The sequence below is a fragment of the Papio anubis genome, chromosome 16, assembly GCF_008728515.1.
Source record: "Papio anubis isolate 15944 chromosome 16, Panubis1.0, whole genome shotgun sequence".
In the NCBI taxonomy this organism is placed as follows: domain Eukaryota; kingdom Metazoa; phylum Chordata; class Mammalia; order Primates; family Cercopithecidae; genus Papio; species Papio anubis.
In genome coordinates this window covers 87,705,907-87,727,602 of record NC_044991.1, presented here as the reverse complement: position 1 = coordinate 87,727,602, position 21,696 = coordinate 87,705,907, and the positions used below count along the sequence as shown (strand labels likewise).

At 39.6% G+C, this 21,696-nt stretch overlaps 1 long non-coding RNA gene across 1 annotated transcript in view; it reads right to left on the bottom strand.

Annotated features, from left to right (window-relative positions):
• LOC103887898 overlaps positions 1 to 20,779 on the bottom strand; it is a 76,197-nt gene extending 55,418 nt beyond the window's left edge. The window contains exon 1 of the long non-coding RNA XR_002515044.2: positions 19,806 to 20,779. This is a non-coding gene — a long non-coding RNA (uncharacterized LOC103887898). The remainder of the gene's footprint in view (positions 1 to 19,805) is intronic.
• Positions 20,780 to 21,696: the final 917 nt, after the last annotated feature.

Genomic DNA, 21,696 nt, shown 5'->3' with positions numbered 1-21,696 from the left:
GCTGTCAATGAAGACATTTTTTTAAAATTTAAGTTTCTGGAAACAAATAATAATGGAAACACAACATACCAAAACCTATCAGATACAATGAAAGGAATACTAAGAACATTTATAGCTATAAGAGCCTACATCACAAAAGTAGAAAAATTTCAAATAAACAATCTAACAATGCATCTGAAAGAACTAGAAAAGAGCAAACCAAACACAAAATTAGTAGAAGAAATAGTAAAGATCAGAGCAGAATTAAATAAAACTGAAACAAAGAAAACTATATGAAAGAGCAACAAAACAAAAAGTTGTTTTCTTGGAAAGATAAACAAAACTGACAAACCTTTAGGCAGAGTAACCAAGCAAAAAAGAGAGAAGATTCAAGTAAGTAAAATGAGAGACAAAAAATGAGACATTACAATGGGTACTGCAGAAATTCAAAGGATCATTAGAGGCTACTATGAGCAACTACATGCCAATAAATTGAAAAATCTAGAAGAAACGAACAAATTCCTAGACACATACAAACTAGCAAAATTGAACCATGAAGAAAACCAAAATCTGAATAGATCAATAACAAATAATGAGATTGAAGTCATAATAATAAAAAAGTCTCCATCAAAGTAAAGTCCAAGACCCAATGGTTTCACTGCTGGATTTTACCAAACATTTAAAGAATAAATAATACCAATTCTATTCAAACTATTCTAAAAAATAGAGAAGGAGGAAATACTTCCAAACTCATCCTATGAGGCCATTATAACAAACCAAAGACACATTGAATAAAGGAACCTACAAGCCAATATCCCTGATAAACATTGATGAAAAATCCTCAACAAAAAATTCAACAACACACTTTAAAAAAATAATTCATCATGATCAAGTGGTGCTTATGCCAGGGATGCTAGGATGGTTCAACATACTCAAATCAACGTGATACATCATATCAACAGAATGAAGGATAAAAGCCATATGGTCATTTAAATAGATGCTGAAAAAGCATTTGATAAAATTCAACATTGCTTCAGGATTAAAAAAAAACTGAAGAAACTGGGTAGAGTAAAACACATCTCAACAGAATAAAAGCTATATATGACAAACCCACAGCCAGTACTATACCGAATGACAAAAACTGAAAGCCTTTCCTCTAAGATCTGGAATATGACAAGGATGCCCACTTTTATCACTGTTATTAAACATAGTACAGGAAATCCTACTTAGAGCAATCAGACAAGAGAAAGAAATATAGGGCATCCAAACTGGAAAAGGAGAAGTCAAATTATCATTGTTTGCAGATGATATAATCTTATATTTGGAGAAAACAAAAGACTCTACCAAACAATTTTTAGAACTGAAGCAAATTCAGTAAAGTTGCAAGGTACAAAATCAACATACAAAATCAGTAGCAATTCTATATACCAGCAACAAACAATCTGAAAAAGAAATAATAAGAATAATAACAAATCCTTTTCACAATAGCTACAAATAAAATAAAATACCTACGAATTAACTTAACCAAAGAAGTGAAAGACCTCTACAATGAAAACTACAGAACATTGATAAAAGAAATTGAAGAGGACACAAAAAACATGAATAACAGTTTATGTTCATAGATTGGAAGAATATTGTGAAAATGTCCATACTACCTAAAACAATCTACAGATTCAATGCAATCTCTATTAAAATACCAATGACATTCTTCACAGAAATAGAAGAAAAAAAAATCACAATATTTATGTGGAACCTCAAAAGACCCTGAATAGCCAAAGCTATCCTGAACAAAAAAACACAACTGGAAGAATCACATTACCTGACTTCAAATTATACTATAAAACTGTAGTAATTAAAGCAGCATGGTACTGGCATAAAAACAGACTGGCATAAAAACAGGCCAATGGAACATAATAAAGAACTTGGAAACAAATCCTTACATCCACAGTGAATTTATTTTGACAAAGGTGCTGAGAACATATATTAATGAAAGGACACTCTCTTCAATAAATGGTGCTGAGAAAACAGGAATTCCATATGCAGAAGAATGAAACTAGACTCCTACCTCTCACTATATATGAAAATCAAATAAAATGGATTAAAGACTTAAATCTAAGACATCAAACTATGAAACTACTAAAAGAAAACTTTGGGGAAACCCTCCAGGCCATTGGACTGGGAGTAGATTTATTGAATAATAACCTACAAGCACAGGGAACCAAAGCAAAAATGGACAGATGGAGACACATGAAGTTAAAATGCTTTTGCACAGTAAAGGTCAACAAAGTAGAGAGCCAACCCATAAAATGTGAGAAAATGTTTGCAAATTACCTCTCTCACAAGGGATGAATAACTAGAATATATAAGGAGCTCAAACAACTCCATAGGAAAAAAAAAAAAACCTACTAATCTGACTAAAAAATAAGCAAAAGATCTGAATAGATGTTTCTCAAAGGACAACAAGCAAATAAAAAACAGGTATAAGAGAAGGTGTTCAAAATCATTGATCATCAGAGAAGTGCAAATCAAAACTATAGTGAGATATCATCTGACTCCAGTTAAAATGTTTTTTTTTTTAATCCAAAATATAGGCAATAACAAATGCTGGTGAGGATGTGGGGGAAAAGGAACCCTCGTATACTGTTAGTGGGAATGTAAATTAGTGCAACCACTATGGAGAATAATTTGGAGGTTCCTTTACAAACTAAAAATAGAACTACTGTATGATACAGCAATCCCTAGGTATGCTAGGTATACCCAATAGAAAAGAAATAAGTATATTAAAGAGATACCTGCATTCCCATGGCTGTGGCAGCACTATTCACAATAGCCAAGATGTGGAAGCAACCTACAAGTCTATCCACAGACCAATGGATAAAGCACCTGTGGTACATAGACACAATGGAGTAATACTCAGTCATAAAAAAAAAATGAGATCCTGTCATTTGCAAAAACATGGATAGAACTGGAAGTCATTATGTTAAGTAGAATTAGTCAGGCACAGAAAGACAGACTTTGCATGTTCTCACTTATCTGCGAGCTAAAAATTAAAACAATTGAACTCATGAAGATAGTAGAACCATGGTTATCAGAGGATGGGAAGGGTAGTTGGGTGCGGGTGGGGTGGGGTGGGGAGAGGATGGTTAATGGGTACCAAAATGATGTTAGATAGAATGAATACAATCTAGTATTTGATAGCACAACAGAGTGGCTATCGTCAACAATAATTTATTGTCCATTTTAAAATAACTACAAGAGTATAATTGAATTATTTGTAACACAATGAAAGAATAAATGCTCGAGGTGATGGATATTTCATTTGCCGTGATGTGATTATTAAACATTAAATGACTGTATCAAAATATCTCATGTACCCCATAAACATATACACCTACAATATAACCATAAGAATTTAAAATAAAAATTTTTTAAAGTTAACAATGAAGTAAATGTAGACACTAAACACAAAAATAAAAAATGAAAAATAGATTTAATAAGAAGTTTACAAGGTCAATATCAGTAAATAAATGACATTACATCCTCTCTCTCTAGGAAGAAATTTACAATACTATAAAGATGATAATTTTACAATGATTAATTTATAGATTTAATTAATTAAAAGTAAATAGGACTTTTTTGCAAGTAGATAAAAGTGTTTTAAACCTTATGTTGAAGGATGAATAGTTGAAAATGGCTAAGAAAAATTTAGAAATTGGAATTTAGAGCCAAATATTCAGTTTTTAAAATTATAAAATTAAAGATGCTAAAGAAGTAAAGGGTTATATTAGCCATTGATTTTTGCTTAAGGGTGGTGTTTAATTTGGAGAGGATAGTGGAGATTTATCCAATACATTGTTAACAGGGCTATTGTTTACTATTTGGAATATTAAGGAATGTTCTTACCTCTCAATTTGCATAAACAAATAAAGCAAAGCAAAATAAAACCAATAGAAGATAAGAGAAAACATCAACATGTAACTTGATTGTGGTTCATGATAAAAATGAAACCAAAAAGAATTATGTCTGCTTATATTCCATAGTTCAAGAAATTCTTTCCTTAGTATAAAAGAAAAAAATTATAGTATTATTAACCTCATATTAATTATATTAAAGATAAAATACTTTATTATAAAATATACTGTAAAAATGGAAAGGCATATCACACGCTTAGCAAAATTAATTGCCTTACAAGACAGAATATGTTAATCCCATTACATATAAAGTTAATTTATTAATCCACACAAAAATCATAAGGATGAATAAGAAAAAGCAGTGACAACAGAAGAAACACAAATAGCTAAAAATATATAACAATGTTGAAGTCAGTAACGATAAAACACAGTAAGTTGAAACAGCCATTGAATAAATATGTTAAACTACCACTTTGAAAAATGTGTACATTAAAAACTATTTTCAAGAGTTGGTGAATGTATGGCAGAGAGAACTCGGACGCATGACAGGTAGATATTTACACTGGCAGGTTGTTTCTGGAAGACAGTTTGGCAATAGAGCTATCAAAAGTCTTTTGCCATCTTTTGATGCAGCAATCAATCGCAGGTTTGTTTGTTTTGGTGAATGTTTATTACATTTGCTCTATTCTAAATTCTTTACTGGAATTGTCTCACTTACTCCCCAAACCCTGTGAAGCAGGGACTCATAACCACCATCTAACAATTGAACATAAAATTACAAGAATTGAGGCAAGTCAGAACCGACATCCAAACCCAGAACCTCTCAATGCTATCACGCAGGCAGGATAAGAGCTTGTGCTCTTCTCAGCCCCATTGTCGAGGGCAGGGCTAAGGCATGGAAATGCCCATTGCTTCATGATTACAGAGGAAAAGGAGAACAGCTGGGAGTAGCTGGGGAACTGAAGCACATACAATGTGGGCAGAAGACTTAAGGTTATGGACCTGTTAAATTCTGTATTTTCAAGAAAAACAAGTAAAAAATAACTTAGTTTTGTGAAAAATTGAGAGAGAGAGAGACAGAAAGAAAAGAAGAAAGAAAGAAAGAAAGAAAGAAAGAAAGAAAGAAAGAAAGAAAGAAAGAAAGAAAGAAAGAAAGAAAGAGAAAGAAAGAAAGAAAGAAAGAAAGAAAAGAAAAAAAAAGAAAAGAAAAGAAAAGAGAAAAGAAAAGGAAAGGAAAGACAGGAAGGAAATCCACCAAAATATTAATCATGTTGAGTTCTAGGGTAACTTTTATTTATTATTTTTTTGGTCCAAATTTCCTCAAATGAACTTGTAATACTTTTGAAATTGTATATAACATACATAAGCATGTATGTGAACACACACACACCCCTCACCAAAATCAAGTATCATTCCTAGTAGAACCACAATGCCAGTGTTGTCTGTGTGCCCTGCAGGGATTAGAGGCCCACATTTACCAATACTCTTTCTCACCAAACCTCTGTCCAGGGCTATTTCTTCTTCACAGTCCTCCATGATTACAAACTCCTTTTTTAACATGTCCTTGGGCCAGCTAGCAAAACAATTGCCCATCCCTGTGCTTTTGGCAGCAGAAATGCAAAAGAGATGGGAAATGGAGACTAACACGAGGGCTACATGTTGGTAAGTAACAGGGAATGGTGGGAACTATGGTGAATGACGGTGGATAGCTCTTCTAAAGGCACAGCTGTGAGAGACCTCTAGCCAGTTGATGCTTCACGGAAATTTAAATGCAATTTTGCCGAAAGAACAAATTTTTAATGAGAATTCAGAAATCTGACCTTTTATCCAAAATATGTTTATGTACTCAACATCAAATTTCTCTTATTTAAAAAAATACTCACAGACAATATTAGGAAGATGAAACAAATTTATCCATCAATGAGAAATTGCTATGTTTCTTAAAAATGAAATCTAATTAGCACTGATATGCCACATTTTATGTATGTGTGTTCCTTCCTACTTTATCTTTTTTTAATCTTAACATTTTTTATAATACACTCTGCTTCTAGTGTTAGCAATGGTCTCAATACAGAAATTTCAAAGCATATATTAACAAATAACAAAAGAAAATGAAAATTATTTAATATAATCAACATTGTGCTTTTGTGTTCACTTACTTTTTTTGCTTTTGCTTCTTTATTCCCTTTCTTTTCCAGACACACACACACACACACACACACACAGAGGTATTTTCATGACATCAACATAATAATTCAGCATACTTTTCCTATGATTCAGGAAGAAGAAGAAAGCATAAAATATTCCACCTGAGATCTATTTGGAAACAAACTCGATGTGTACACAGAATAGAATATTATTCAAATAACATCATTCTTCCTGTGGACTGTAGACTCTATTAACAGCTGTTCTATAAACAATAAAACCTATTCACCCGTGAAATTCATTTATGTGAATGTGTTCATTATGAACACATTAAAATAAGGGAAATGTATGCTGGACTTTGAGTGATATAACACTGAATATTGTAAGGAAATATTCCTTGTCAAAAGAACAAATATTAGTAGAAAATAAAGCCCAATTTGAATGCAGAGCTGAGGTAGGTGCTAAGTACATGAGCTGAACTTGATTTTCTCTGGGTCTATTCATTTTCAAGTGATGGAAGCAAATATGTGACTTCAGATTTGTTTCCTCCACACTATTTCTGTTCTGTCGACTCCTATTAATCTGTTTCAGGGATAACTTACAGTGTTTGGAGGCTCCAGAGACAGACTCAACCTTTCTCCATCACCTTGTGCTCAATAACACTTGGAAACGTCGGTTTCCTCCATGTTAAATACTGCAAACAGGTTCCCTTTTCATTGCGATATATGGAAAGAAAAATAAGACTGTTGGCAACTCCTTTATTTCACACGTTCCATTTCATTTCTAGCTGGAATCAAAGTTTGCCATGTTCCTCAGAAGACCCAACTGACAGAGCCCTCAACTTTTGAAACAAAACTCCCATGACATTTCCGCAGCATACAAAATGCACAGCTGTACGTCCTCAGATACTTCTCCAACCTCCAGTAGGGATGGGAAGCTCAAAAGTTAGTCAATCTTCCTTCTTTAAAAAAAGAGTAGAACGGGGATAGGGTGCACTGTTGTCCCCCAGGGTCTTGTTGCAGAGTATTTGCAATGCTGTTTGTGCTACGCGCACGCTTCAAAACACAGTTGAAGACTCAGACCTCTGCAACCAAACAAAGAAGCAACACATCCGCAGTCCACATTCTCTTGAGGAATTAAGAAGAAAACGTATGGGTGAAAAGCATACAATCAAAAACAGGAAAGAACTTCCAACACGTAGAAAATTTGCGTGTCCTTTGCAATGTAAAATTAACTCGTTTGCGGAAACTTAGTTTAATCTAATATATTGTGGCAGTCTCAGGGAAGAAGAGTTTTTTTAAAACTTGAACTGTGCAGTTTGTAACATACTGTAAGACAGTTTATAAAATGTGAATAAGCAGATTAAAAGTATTAATAAAACAGACCCCGGAGTACTCGCCACCCAGGAGTGAAATGGAGCATCGCTGAAATCCTACATGATTTGCCTGCATCAGGGCAAATGAAATATCCATCACCTCAAGCATTTATTCTTTCATCCTGTTACAAATATTTCAATTATACTCTTTTAGTTGCTTTAAAATGCACAATAAATCATTGTTGACGATAGTCACTCTGTTGTTCTACCAAATACTAGATTGTATTCATTCTATCTAACATCATCTTTGTACCCATTAACCATCCCCGCCCCACCCCATCCTACTCCCACCCAACTACCCTTCCCATCCTCTGATAACCATGGTTTCACTATCTTTCTATTACTTTCCTCTTCTTCTACTCTCAGATCATAGCTATCCTAAATTTTATGTTGATCATTTCTGTTTTCTCCTAATTTTATTACCCATGTGAGTATCTCTGAACAGTACAAATACACATTTTTATTACTTGACTTTCTCTGGATCTATTCATTTTCAAGTGATGGAAGCAAATACAACTTCAGATTTGTTTTCTCCAAACTATTTCTATTCTGTCAAGTCCTATTAATCTGTTTCAGGGATAACTTACAGCATTTGGGGTCCCCAGAGATAGACTCAACCTTTCTCCATGTAAAAGTACAATCCCGGTACAGGGATTCACAAAATATTTGTGAATGGAGATTCACAAAATAGCATGCTAGACTTTTGATTGGGATTTTGGCTAGGCTATAGATCAGGTTCAGAGGAATTAACATCCTACCAATATTGAGTCTTCAAATATATGAACATGAAATATCTCCTTCTGCATTTAGGTCCTTGATTTCTTTCCTAAGAGTTTTCTGCATATAAATCCCACACATTTTTCTTAGATTTATACTAAGTATGTCATTTCTTGCGGCTACTGTAAATGGCATTGGATTTTAATTTCTCATTGCTAGTACACAGAAAATTAACTTTTATATACTAACCTTATATCCTGCAACTTTGACATAATTACTTGTTTTTTGAGGTTGCTGGTTTGTCAATTCTTTGGAATTTTCTATATAGACAATCAAGTCATATGCAAACAAGGACAGTTTTTTCCTTCCTTCTCAATCAGTATGTATTTGTTTTCTTTCTTTGTCTTATGGGACTAGCTAGGACTTCTAACGTGAGGTTGAATTAAAAGTAGTGAAAGGAAACATTTTCATCTTCCTTCAAACTTTAGGGGGAAAGCATGCAGTTTCTCATCATTAAGCATAATGCTAGCTGTAGGTTTTATGGAGTTTAAAAAAATATATGTTGAGGAGGTTCCCCTGTGTTTCCATTTTGCTGTGAGTTTTTAATCATAAATAGGTGTTGGATTTGTCAAGTGATTTTTCTACATCTGTTGATACGATTATATAACTTTCCTTGCTTAGCCTGCTGTTGTGTGGATAATATTAATTATATTTCCATCAGTTCCATCAGTTTTGCATACTTGGAATAAATCCCACTTGATTGTAGTATATAATTATTTGTATCACACTGTTGGATTTGATTTGCTAATATTTGTTGAAGATTTTTGCATGTATATTAATGAGGTATATTAGTTTTGTAGTTTTTCTTTGTTATAATGTCTTTATCTGGTTTTGGTAATAGGGTAATTCTGGTCCCATAGGATGAGTTTAAAAAGTAATCCCTCTACATATGTTTTTCAAAAGAGAATGTAGAAAATGGATATCATTTCTTCTTAAAGCGTTAGGTAAAATTCACCATTGAAACCACCTGGGCCTGGTGCTTTCTTTTTTAGAAGGTTAGTAATTACAAATTCAATTTCTTTACTAGATAGAAATCTATTAAGATTATTTATTTCTCCCTATATGAGCTTTGATTGCTCAGTTTTTCAAGGGGTTAGACCATTTCTTCTAGGATATAAAATTTATAGGCAGAGCATGATTGTATTTTTAAATTATCATCTTAACATCCATGGGATTAGTAATAATGGTTCCTTTTTTCATTTCTTTCTTTTATTTATTTATTTATTTTTGAGATGAATTCTCATTCTGTTGCCCAGGCTGGAGTGCAGTGGCACGATTTCAGCTCATGGAAACCTCTGCCTCCTGGTTCAAGCGATTCTCCTGCCTCAGCCTCCCGAGTAGCTGGAATTATAAGCACGTGCCATCATGCTAATTTTTGTGTTTTTAGTAGAGACAGGGTTTTGCCATTTTGGCCAGGCTAGTCTCAAACTCCTGACCTCAGATGATCCACCTGCCTTGGTCTCCCAAAGTGCTGGGATTATAGACATGAGCGACCGTGCCCAGCCCCTTTTTTCATTTCTAATACTAGCAATGTGTGTCTTTCTCTCTTACAGGTTTATCCACTTTGTTCATTGTCTTAGTCTGTTCATGTTACAGTGGGTAGCTAGTCTGGTATGAGCAGGGCAGGAGAGGGCTCCCCCACTACACACACCAGGAGAGTCTGGTGACCATCAGGTGATGGTCAGGTGGTTAACTGTCTCTCTAAAGTAATAATTAGTCACAGCTGGTGCCAGGGAAAGGTAGTCTTTTTTTTTTTTTAGAGTCTCACTCTGTCGCCCAGGCTGGAGTACAATGGCACAATCTCAGCTCACTGCAGCCTCCATCTCCCAGGTTCAAGCTATTCTCCTGCCTCAGCCTCCTGAGTAGCTGGGATTATAGGCGCCTACCACCATGCCCAACTAATTTTTGTATTTTTCATAGAGACGGCATTTTGCTATGTTGCCCAGGCTGGTCTCGAACTCCTGACCTCAGGTTATCCTCCCACCTTGGCATCCTAACATGCTGGGATTACAGTGCGAGCCACCGCACCCAGCCAGTATCCTGATAGAAAACACCACCTGAAACTGGTGATCAGTAGCTTCCTGATAAGATCTCAGGAGTTGGGAGAAGTAATGCAAGGCAAGACCCTGGAAGTGTGCCCACGTCTAAAACTCCAAATCAGAAGGTCAAACTACACACTGTTTTGTTTTTTTGTTTTTTTGTTTGTTTTTTTTCTTTTGTTTGTTTCTCTTTTTGAGATGGAGTTTTGCTCTTGTTGCCCAGGCTGGACTGCAATGGCATAATCTTGGCTCACCGCAACCTCCGCCTCCCAGGTTCAAGCTATTCTCCTACCTCAACCTCCTGAGTAACTGGCACTACAGGTGCCCACCATCATGCCTGGCTAATTTTTGCATTTTTAGTAGAGACGGGGTTTCACCATGTTGGCCAGGCTGGTCTCAAACTTCTGACCTCAGGCGATCCGCCCACCTGGCCCTCCCAAAGTGCTGAGATTACAGGCGTCAGCCACCGCGACTGGCCTGCGCTTATTTTTTAAGTTGCCAGCGTGGCCGTCTTCCAAGTGTACTTTCTTTCCTTTCCTTCCTGTTCTAAAAGTTTTTAGTAAACGTCCACTCCTGCTCTAAAACTTACCTTGGTCTCTCCTTCTGTCTTCTGCCATTCAGTCAAATTCTTTCTTCTCAGGAGGCAAGACCTGAGGTTGCTGCAGACCCATACAGATAGCTTCCACTGCTAACAGTGGCTGCAATAACGAAATACCAGAGGCTGGGTGGCTTACAAACAACAGAAATGTCCCACAGTTCTGGAGGCGGGAAGTCCCAGATCCAAGTGTCTGCAGATTTGGTGTGTGTCTGCTGATGGCCTTTTTCCTGGTTCATAGACGGCACTTCTCACTGTGTCCTCACATGGTGGAAGGCAAGAGGGAGCTCCCTGGAGTCCTGTTTACAAGTGCATTTGGATGGCTCTGCCCTCATGACCTAATCACCTCCCAAAGGCCACACCTCCCAATACCATTACCTCGGAGATTAGGATGGGGAGGGACACAAACATTCAGTCTATAGCATTTATATTTTTGAACAACCAACTTTTAGTTTCACTGATTTTTTTCTATTGATTTTCTGTTTTTAATTTCATTGATTTTGCTCTGATTTTTATGGTTTCATTTCTTCTGCTTGCTTCGGGTTGAAGTTGTCCGTTTTCCTCTCATTTCCTAGAGCGGCAGTATAGATTAATGATGTCAGATCTTTTTTCTTTTCTGATCTATGTGTTTCAGGCTAGAAGTGCCTCCGTAAGCACTGCTTTCACTGCGTCCCACAAATTTTGGTGAGTTTGGTTTTTATTTTCATTTAGGGCAAAATATTTTTAAATTTCACTGGAGTCTTCTTCTTTGATCCATGTGTTATTTAGAAGTGTGTGGTTTCATCTGCAAATACCTTGGTGTTTTCTAGCTATCTTTCTATAGTAGATTTCTAGTTTAATTCCATTATGGTCTGAGAATCCACTTGGTGTGATTTCCATTGTTTTAGAGTTGCGAGGTGTGTTTTATGGCCCAGGATGTGAATTTCCAGTAGATCTGGTTTTGCTCTCAGAGAAACAACTCCTCCTCCTCCTCCTCCTCCTCCCCCTCCTCCTCCCCCTCCTCCTCCTCCTCCTCCCCCTCCTCCTCCTCCTCCCCCTCCTCCTCCTCCTCCCCCTCCTCCTCCTCCTCCTCCCCCTCCTCCTCCTCCTCTCCTCCTCCCCCTCCTCCTCCTCCTCCGGGAGCAGACTCACTCAGACACTTCCCAGCCTCCCTCTCAGCTTGGCTTCCGGCTGTGTGAGGCTCCTGAGAGGCATAGACAGGAGACTGGAACGTCCAGGAAGAAGAAACTGGTTTATTTATTCTCCTTTCTCCACACTGGGGGGCATCGTCCACAGCAGCTCGTTCTCCCCCATAGCTTCAGCTCCTGCTGGACAGACCCCCCTGCTTGAGCTTCTGCTGGGGCTCCCATCCCTGGTACAACTGCTTCTTCCTTGTCTCCCACTCCTGAGTAGTGGAAGGCTCCCCCACTGCCAGTCTCTGGGGTGACTTCCCGCCTCCTAATTCTTCACCCCTCCATCACCTTTAACAAGCTCCCTATGTTAAATTCTCTCTGAAACCCCTAGGATTTTCTGTTTTCCTGACAGGCTCTAAACCTCACATGAGAATTTTTCTCTCTCACCTCTGCCTCTCCCCTTCTGTGCACACCAAATAGACTTTTCCAGTGTTCAGTTCACATGGCACAAAATGGTCATTAACAATATTCCCCAAGTTTGTAATTCCTGTGATCAAACTAACAGTGGGACTGTGGCTGGAAACTCTCAGCCCAACATTGAATGTCTGGAAATTGGCCTATGTTGCATTCAGTGACCAATCACTCTTCCCTGGGCTCCCATAGCAAACCATCACAAACTGGGTGGCTTAAAACAACATGAATGTATTCGTTCATAGTTCTCAAGGCTGGAAGTCTGAAATCAAGGTGTTGGCAGCGCCATGCTCCCACCAGAGGCTCTAAGGGAGAACTTATTTCTTGCCTCTTCCAGTTTCCAGTGACTCCACACAGTTCCTGGCTGGGGCCCCAGCACCCCAGTCTCTGCCTCCATCTTCATGTGGCCTTCTCTTCTTCCTGTCTCAAGTCTGCCTCTGTTTCTATTTTATAAGAACACTTGTCATTGGATTTAGGGTCCACCTGGATAATCCAGAATGATCTCATCTCAAAATCCCTAGTTAATCTGCAAAGATGCTTTCCACATAAGGTCATATTCACAAGTTCCAGGAATTAGATAGGAAAATATATTTTTAGAGGCCAAGACCCACTACCATGACAAATCTGGGTATGGGCAGAGTAATAATCTTCACACTTTGGAGGCTACAATTCTATCAGTACAGAAGGGTCAGGAGGAAGAAGACAATGACAACTTGCAGAAATTTGGGAGGGGTGGGCAAAGAAAATAATGGTTGTAAATGACATACTTCACATTCCCACAGAAAGTTATTGACCAAATCAGGACTAGAGCTGAGACTACTCTGACATACAAACCTACAGACTTCGTTTCACATCACATTGTCTCAGCCAAATCAAATTCCTCCCTATGGTCTGAGATTAGGGACTCAGCCTCTGTTACCTCAAAATTATTACCCATTCCATCTAATTTTTATAAGAAAAGACACATTGAATAACTTAAGGCAACAAACAAAATTGCACACAATATACCCACCCAATATAAATTGTCTATTTTAGAATGCATATACATCATTCATGTATCCACATTTTACTGCAAATTCATAACACACACGCGCGCACACACACACACACACACATTTTTAAAGCAGTCCTGCTTGTAGGTAGAAGTTCAAGCTGATTCATTAATCAAAAAGTAGTAAGATGACATTTGTTTTCCATATTGTGTTATTTGGACATTTCACTAATTCACAGAGCCACGATGTATGTAGTTCTACTGTGTTTGATTTTCTCTTCTGTGAAACTGACAGAAACCCAAAGAGATTCCTTCTCCTTTGGAGTGGGGTTGTGTGGGACACCGAAAGGACCCAGCATCATCAGAGTCTTTGAGACATGAAAAACACAGGCTGAAGTTCGAGACGAGTGGTTTGCCATATCTGGTTTATAGAAAACTTCTGAGAAATGTATTTGTGGGGTTCACCTCCCCTTTCCTTGAGTTGTGAGAATGCTGTGTTCGGTTAATTCCTCTTGAGATATTTGCTTAGTGTGAGTCCAGGTAAAACTCATACCAACAGCGCCAGAAATCTAGAGTCAACATCTCTTGTCTTTTTTTTTTTTTTAAGAGAAAGCTCCAAGTAATCCATTCTTTCAATGGACGGTGAAAGTGACATTTTCAAATGAGAACACATTGTCAGCTGTTTTTGTCTTGCTCATTCATTTCAGTTTTGTTAGATTCTTTGTTTCTTTGATGCTCACAATATTGCACCATTTGGCTTTAGAATCTACATTAGAAGAGCATTAATTAAAAGCAGACACAGTGCAATGGAGACAGTGTTAAAATTATGCTTGAAGGTACAATGTAATTAATTTTGTACAAGAGAAACATAAAAGAGGGAGAATGAAACTGGAGGAAATAGCACCACAACCCACAAAATGATAATGAGAAATACAATTGTAGATTAGACAAACTATGAAAAGACATATGGTGTAATTTGACATCAAGGGGGAGAATAAAAACAAAGGGTTACCCACTAAGTGCTCATAAAAATTAAATGGAGAACACACATTTTATGTCTATGATGTCTGTTTTCCTGTGGACAGGATGACTTGCATTAAGTATCTGCCAAGTGGATGAAGAAGATGATTATGATGCAAATTTGCCAAAAGCTTGGACCATGGAGGTAGGAAATTGATCTGACTCAAAAACAATCCTGTTTAATGAAAGTGCGAGAGATAGATGATGATCTTCTTACAAAGTTCTCCCTCCCAAGATGGGCCCAGAGCTAACACATGCAGTAAGACTTATTATTCCCAGAAAAGTCAACATTGCAAAGATGATTATTAGGGCCAACTCAATTTATAATGCCTAGTTATAGTTCATATTTGAATTTATTGCATCCATATTTCGGTAGTGCCTTAGGGTGTTATGATACAAAGTTATAGAAACCTCACGAGACTGGGTCTAGTGAAAAAGAAAGTGAATTAATACAAAATATTCTTCATGTGGGAATCCGTCCAGTGACTCTGTGCCACCACAATAATGAAAATGATCATCTGATAATGAAGATAACTAACCCTGACCAAGTACTTACTGTGTGCCAAGCTCTGTTCTAAGGGTCATAAATGATTAGCACAATTCCTCACAGCAATCCTAGGGAGTGTCTCCAGCACCGTGCCTGTTTAACATATGAGGGACTTGAGTCTTGCAGAGGTTAAGCAACTTAGCCAAGGTTATACATTTAGCAAACAGCAGGGCAGGAAGTTGAATCTAGGTATTTTGATTCTAGCATCTGGACTCCTTTTTTAAAATTTATTTTTATTTTTTATTATACTTTAAGTTCTAGGGTACATGTGCACAACGTGCAGGTTTGTTACATATGTATACATGTGCCATGTTGGTGTGCTGCACCCATTAACTCGTCATTTACATTAGGTATTTCTCCTAATGCTATCCCTCCCCACTCCCCGCACCCCATGACAGGCCCCAGTGTGTGATGTTCCCCACCCTATGTCAAAGTGTTCTCATTGTTCAGTTCCCACCTATGAGTGAGAACATGCGGTGTTTGATTTTCTGTCTTTGCAATAGTTTGCTCAGAATGATGGTTTCCAGCTTCATCCATGTCCCTGCAAAGGACATGAACTCATCCCTTTTTATGGCTGCATAGTATTCCATGGTGTATATGTGCCACATTTTCTTAATCCAGTCTGTCATTGATGGACATTTGGGTTGGTTCCAAGTCTTTGCTATTGTGAATAGTGCCACAATAAAAATGCCAACCCCGTCAAGCTACCAATGACTTTCTTCACAGAATTGGAAAAAACTACTTTAAAGTTCATATAGAACCAAAAAAGAGCCCGCATTGCCAAGACAATCCTAAGCAAAAAGAACAAAGCTGGAGGCATCACGCCACCTGACTTCAAACTATACTAAAACACTACAGTAACCAAAACAGCATGGTACTGGTACCAGAGATATAGACCAATGGAACAGAACAGAGCCCTCAGAAACAATACCACACATCTAGCATCTGGACTTCTTAGCCACTTGGCCATTCTCCATCCAGCCTCTTTAAAATATAGGCAACATATACAAGGATATACGGGCAAGAAGTTGTTTGTTTTACGTTATTGTGGTGGCAAAAAAATGCCGGACTCAAGTGCTATTCTTTTATAAAGTTATGAGTGAAAAATTGTGGTTTCCTTTTATTACAAAAGAGCATGCTTTATCTGCCTTTATCTGTTATCTGTTGATTTAGGGACGTTCATAATGAAATATTAAGTGAGAAAATGAAGGTGAAGGACAAGATTAGTTGTAGGTGAATGGAATACATTTTGTAGAAACAAATAAATCAAAGAACAAAAAACACGTGAGCAGAAGAATGTGCGGAAGGAAACACCCCAGGCTGTGAACAAAGATGGGGCTCCCAGGATCAGAAGTGATCAAAATGGGGCTGGGAACATTATTCAAGTTTTCCTTATATACCTATACTGTCAACAATTGTGTTGCTTTTGTAACTTTTGCAAAGGAATTTAATAATCTTTAAGAAGCTCGTTAAAGATGTAGGCACTCTTCAGGGATACCAGTGTGGGAAGTATAGTCGGGGTCTATGGGAACAGATCTTGTGGGAACAGTTCCTGGGGGGTTGATGTCTGTTTCTCTGGGCTTCTGGGTGTCATGAGGTTAAGCAGGTGAGGCCTGGGGTCTCCCAGAGGGAGTTCAGCTCCTGCCTCTGCCTCCCATTACCTGCCAGCCACCTCCGAGGGCTTCTTTCCTTCTTTGTGAAATGAGACAGTGAGAAGGTGCAGGAAAGGGATGCTGGCTGCACAGAACAAGTGTTGTTCACCATCGAGAGGAAAGAGGTAAACAAGAGACCTGAGGATCACATCTTACCCCACATCAGTGCTTAGGTGGCAGGCACAAGGAGAAAACTAGAAGAAAATAGCGATCATTAGCCTGGGCAACATGGCAAAACCCCGTCTCTACAAAAAATACCACATGGTGTTGTGAGGATATAAAGAAATGTCACACATGAAGCCCCAGAATAGCGCATTACACAGATGAAGTGCACAATCCATGTAGCTCCTGTGATACTATGATGGCATGTCAGCATTAGCATGGCCTTCTCTGCAGAGCAAGCCTTGCCCTCTGTGCGGCTTCTAATTTCTGCTGTGTTGCAAGCTCATCCTTTGACCATCTCACTCCTTGGCTTTGACTCTGGCCCCATGCCCCACTGTGACTGTTCCACTGCCCACAGCTAAGGAAGAAGGCTCTCACTGTCCCCTCTCTGGGTCCCCAGGAGAGAGAATCAGAAAGCTCAGCATGGGTCAAGTGTCCAGCACTAACTCAACCAGCTTTGGCCAAGGCAACCTGACCACCTTGAGTTAAGGCAGCTTCTGTTAGAGGACAGGGTAGATGCAGGAGGCACAGCAGGCTTTTCCGGAGCAAATGCAACCTCTGGCTTTTGCTCAGGGCCACATGGTTTTATTTAAGCAGCAGCCTGGTTAGACTGTCTATGGTTTATCTTCCATGGGAACAAAGAAAACAGGGATTTGCATTAACTTAGTTGCATGGCAGCTTACATATATAGTGGGCTTTGTTTGTGCAATGGACTGTTCCCTGGCTTTACGTGTGACATGTCCTTACCTCCTCATAGTGCTGTGTGGCGCTCACTGTCATGTTTCACAAAGTAGGAGTGAAGCCCTGGCTGGTGGTGGCAGGTAATGGGAGGCATAGCCAGGAACTGAACTCCCTCCCTCCGGGAGACCCCAGGACTCACTTGTTTAACTTCAGGAAAACCTGCATGAGTTTTCTGTGGCTGCCATAACAAATTACCACAGTATTAACAGCTGAAAGCAGTACCCATCTATCATCTCAACATTTCACAAGTCTGTAGTCCAGGCACAGAGTGGCTCTGTTGATCCTCAGCTCCAGCTCTTCCATATAGAAGCCAAAGTGTTGGCTGGGTGGGGCTGTCACCTGGGCACTCTGGAGGGGACCCCTTCCACACCCTAACAGATTTCTGGCAGCATCAGCACCTTCTCCGCATGGCCCTGGATCTTCAAACTGGTACAGGCGTTCTACAGCCATTTGACCTCAAGTCTCTCTGATCTCCCATTCTGGTCTCCTCTAATGCCACCCTCCTCACTTTATTCGGAGCCTTTGTTCTAAACAGCTCCCCTCATGTTGCTATTTCTACCAACAGCCTATTCAGGATGACTTCAGTATTTTCTGAGGTGATTTATGATTTCTCTATTCTGCTCATCAAAACTCTTCTAGCCCTGACCACATTTCCATCCCTGCCACTGCCCGGAGATTACCCTGAAAAATCAAGAGGGATTTCCTCCTGCAAGACTGTCTTCGAGCAGCTTAGCCTCCCGGGTTCTTCTATACAGCCAAATATGAAAACAGAAAGCTTTTCTGGTGTCTATCAAAAGAAAGCCCCCAGCTAGGCTAACATTCTTCCATCCACTTAGCAACCACTTACTATGCACTGAGTCAGTGCTGAGGGCTCCAGAGTGAAGGATGCACAGCCTCTGCCCTCAGAAGACCAGTTCACGGTGAGTGAGGGGGAGAGACAAGCGGGCAATGAAGATGCAACATGGCCAGATAGATGACAGGAAAACCAGGGGTCTGAAGGAACCCAGAAACTAGACAACTGACCAGGGAGGCAGGGAAGGCTTTCTCAAGGAGATGACATGGAAACAAAGACCTGAAAGTCACTAGAGTCAGGTGCAGTGATGGATGCAAGAAAGAGACGGGGAGGGCAAGCGGCAGAAGGAAGGCAGGTACGGAGGCCTGGAGGCAAGCAGCCATGGAAGATGACCGACGGTCAGGACTGAATCCGGAGGAGAAGCTCAGGGACCTCAGTGGGATCCACAATATTTAGGTCTGTGTGTCCACGGGGAGGAGCTGGGTCATGCTGCGTCTTCATTGTCTGCTGGTCTTTCCCCCTCACCCACCGTGAGCTGATCTTCTGAGGGATGGGCTGTGTGTCCTTCACTCTGGAGCCCTTGGCACTGACTCAGTGCACAGTAAATGCCTGCTGAGTGGATGGAAGAATGTTAGCCTCTTCAGTCCCAAGGAGTGTGCAGTTGGCTGGGGATTTTCTTTTGACAGACACAAGAAAAGCTTTCTGTGTATATATTTAGCTGTATAGAAGAACCTGGGACGCTAGGCTGCCCAAAGACAGCCTTGTAGCCGTTCTGAAGGTAATGGACAACTCTTGAATATGGGAATGACCAGATGGGTGTGGAAGACCCACAATACAGCACTATCATATCCCCTTCTTACTCTCATTTGACCCAAGTGTTTACCAATCCCCTTTGGGGCAGTTTTGGCCCCTTTGACTTGTCCCTAGCCACAGCCAGTCAGACACACCTGCTGACAAGGTGGCAGGTTCAGGGACCTGCAGGGGTGGTCGCTCTGGAAACCCACAGCCGCAAAGCCCGACGGGAGTGTAGCCTGAGACTTTTATCATCTTTTTATCTCTCCATTCAATGTTGCTTGTGGCAGTCCTGTGAAGTCTGCAGCTGAATAGGGTTGGGAGGGAAGGCCTCCTCTCCCCTCTAGTCAAGGGTAACATTTTCTCCTCACCCCCTTTCTCGTCTGCATCATCAGTGTTTGCCTACACACTAATCGGTGTACTAGTTGACCTCATTTAGGAGAATTTCTCTCGTTTGGCATTTCCTGCCTGACCTCCTCTGACAAGTGGGACAAACGTTGATGCATCCCCTGGGATCTTAGTGAATTTACCTTGCCGGAGTTGATTCAAGCCACTATAGGATTTCTCAATAATCTTAGTAACCTGAAGCCTCAGCAATGCTCTTCTTTGATGTTAAATCTTTTGTCTGAGTAGAAGTTTCATGATAAAAATGAAGGCAGTGTCTTTATAACAAATGATGTGCATGGGTGTGGGGTTCACTCACTTTTTCACAGCTGGCTTCTCTCAGATGCTGCTGTGTGTTGAAATTTACTCCTGGATGTTTCTTCTGTCATCTCTGCAAACAGAACAGGGGCTGAGTTGGAGAATCAATTCAGAAATTAAGATCTGGGTGCTGAATGTCATTGTCCTGGCCTTATATCAAAGATCTCCATCTTCTGCAATGAATTTCTAAAGCCAAGCTAGAAGTTGCTGAAGGTCTGCAAATGGCATTCTTTAGCTTTTAACTTTCACATAAAACAGAATAAAAGATTATTACATGTCCAAAAAAAAATCTGGCTGCTGCTTGTAATAAATTCCTGTGCATGCTCCAGATGCAGAATTGGATAGTGTGTTGTCAGCTCATCCATTCTTCATGGAGCTTATTTTTATTTGGGTTGCAGGCATTAAAAAGATGTCAGATATGTATAGATTAATATCTCCTTCTATTTATACATATGCACACTTCCAGATACATATAAATACATGCCCACATATACTCCCATATACACACACAAAGATATTTTCCCAAGCAACTCCTCTGGCAGTATTCTACTAGGGATGTTCTCAGTGCAATGTTTCCAGTGTATTGAAGGTAAGACCTGGAAGGAATCCTCAGAGTCATCTCAACTCTTGCATCTGGTCATGAATAATTCCTGTGTGTGGAATTCATTGTCTCCTGAGACAGACCCTTTGAATTTCCTCCCTTACTACTATGGTTTGTCTCTCTGTCCCCACCCAAATTACATTTTGAATTTTAATCACCATGTATCAAGGGAGGGACTGGTGGGAGATGATTAGATTCCAGGGCGGGTTTCCCCCATGCTGTTTTCATGATAGTGAGTTCTCACGAGATCTGATGGTTTAAAAGTATAGCACTTCCCTCTTCACCTGCTGTCTCCTCGTGCTGCCTTGTAAGATGTGCCTTGCTTCTCCTTTGCCTTCTGCCATGATTGTAAGTTTCCTGAGGCCTCCCCAGTCATATGGAATGGTGAGTCAATTCAACCTCTTTCTTTATAAATTATCCAGCCTCAGGTAGTTCTTTATAGCAGTGTGAAAATGGACTAACACACTCAATTTGGAAAAAATATCTGTTTTCCTATCATATCCTCCCTTCAGGACACATTAAAGGAATGTACCTGACAATTATATACAAATGACTGAATGACAGAAGGGAGTTTTGAAATGAGAATAAAAATTTGAAAATCATCAGCTTATCCATGATCATTGTAACTTTAGGAGACAAGGAGTCACAAACAATACTCGAGACCCTGTGGACTATGAAAGATAGAAGATGAAACACTGGGGAAAACCAACCTTTCAGGGTCTTGAAGAAAGAGTAACATGCCAAGGAGACTATATCAGTCAAGATACCCACAGGAAACAGATGGAGCTGATGAAGAGACTGCAAGAATGTAAGCAAGGTAAGAGGAAGCTTTGGGGAGCACCAGCAGGGAAGCATGCCCATCCAGTATTCTGAAGGGTAAAGGGGGTATCTCCTGGAACCAAGAGACATGTAGATGTTGAGGAGAGAAGCCCACAAAAAGTGTTGGTCTTTGATGCAGGAAAACAGGCACTGCTGTGAACCAGACTAGGCAGAACCAGAAGGATCAATACCTCAGTTTCTCCCTCCTCCCACTATCCCTTCTACTAGTACCCCCACGCCCATGGCTTAAACCCAACAGGAGACCAGAGGGAAAGGGTGATCAGTAGATGCCATCCATAGGGCCAGCACTTGGGGCACTGCCCAAGCAGGAGGAGAAAGGGAAAGAGTGAATCAGAAGATGCAAATGGAGAATCTCAAGCACAGAGGTAGAGAAGAATAAAAGTGAGGTAGCAATATTTAAAAAAAGAAGTGATCAACAAGAGGTGCAGAAGAATTAAGCAACGAGAAACTC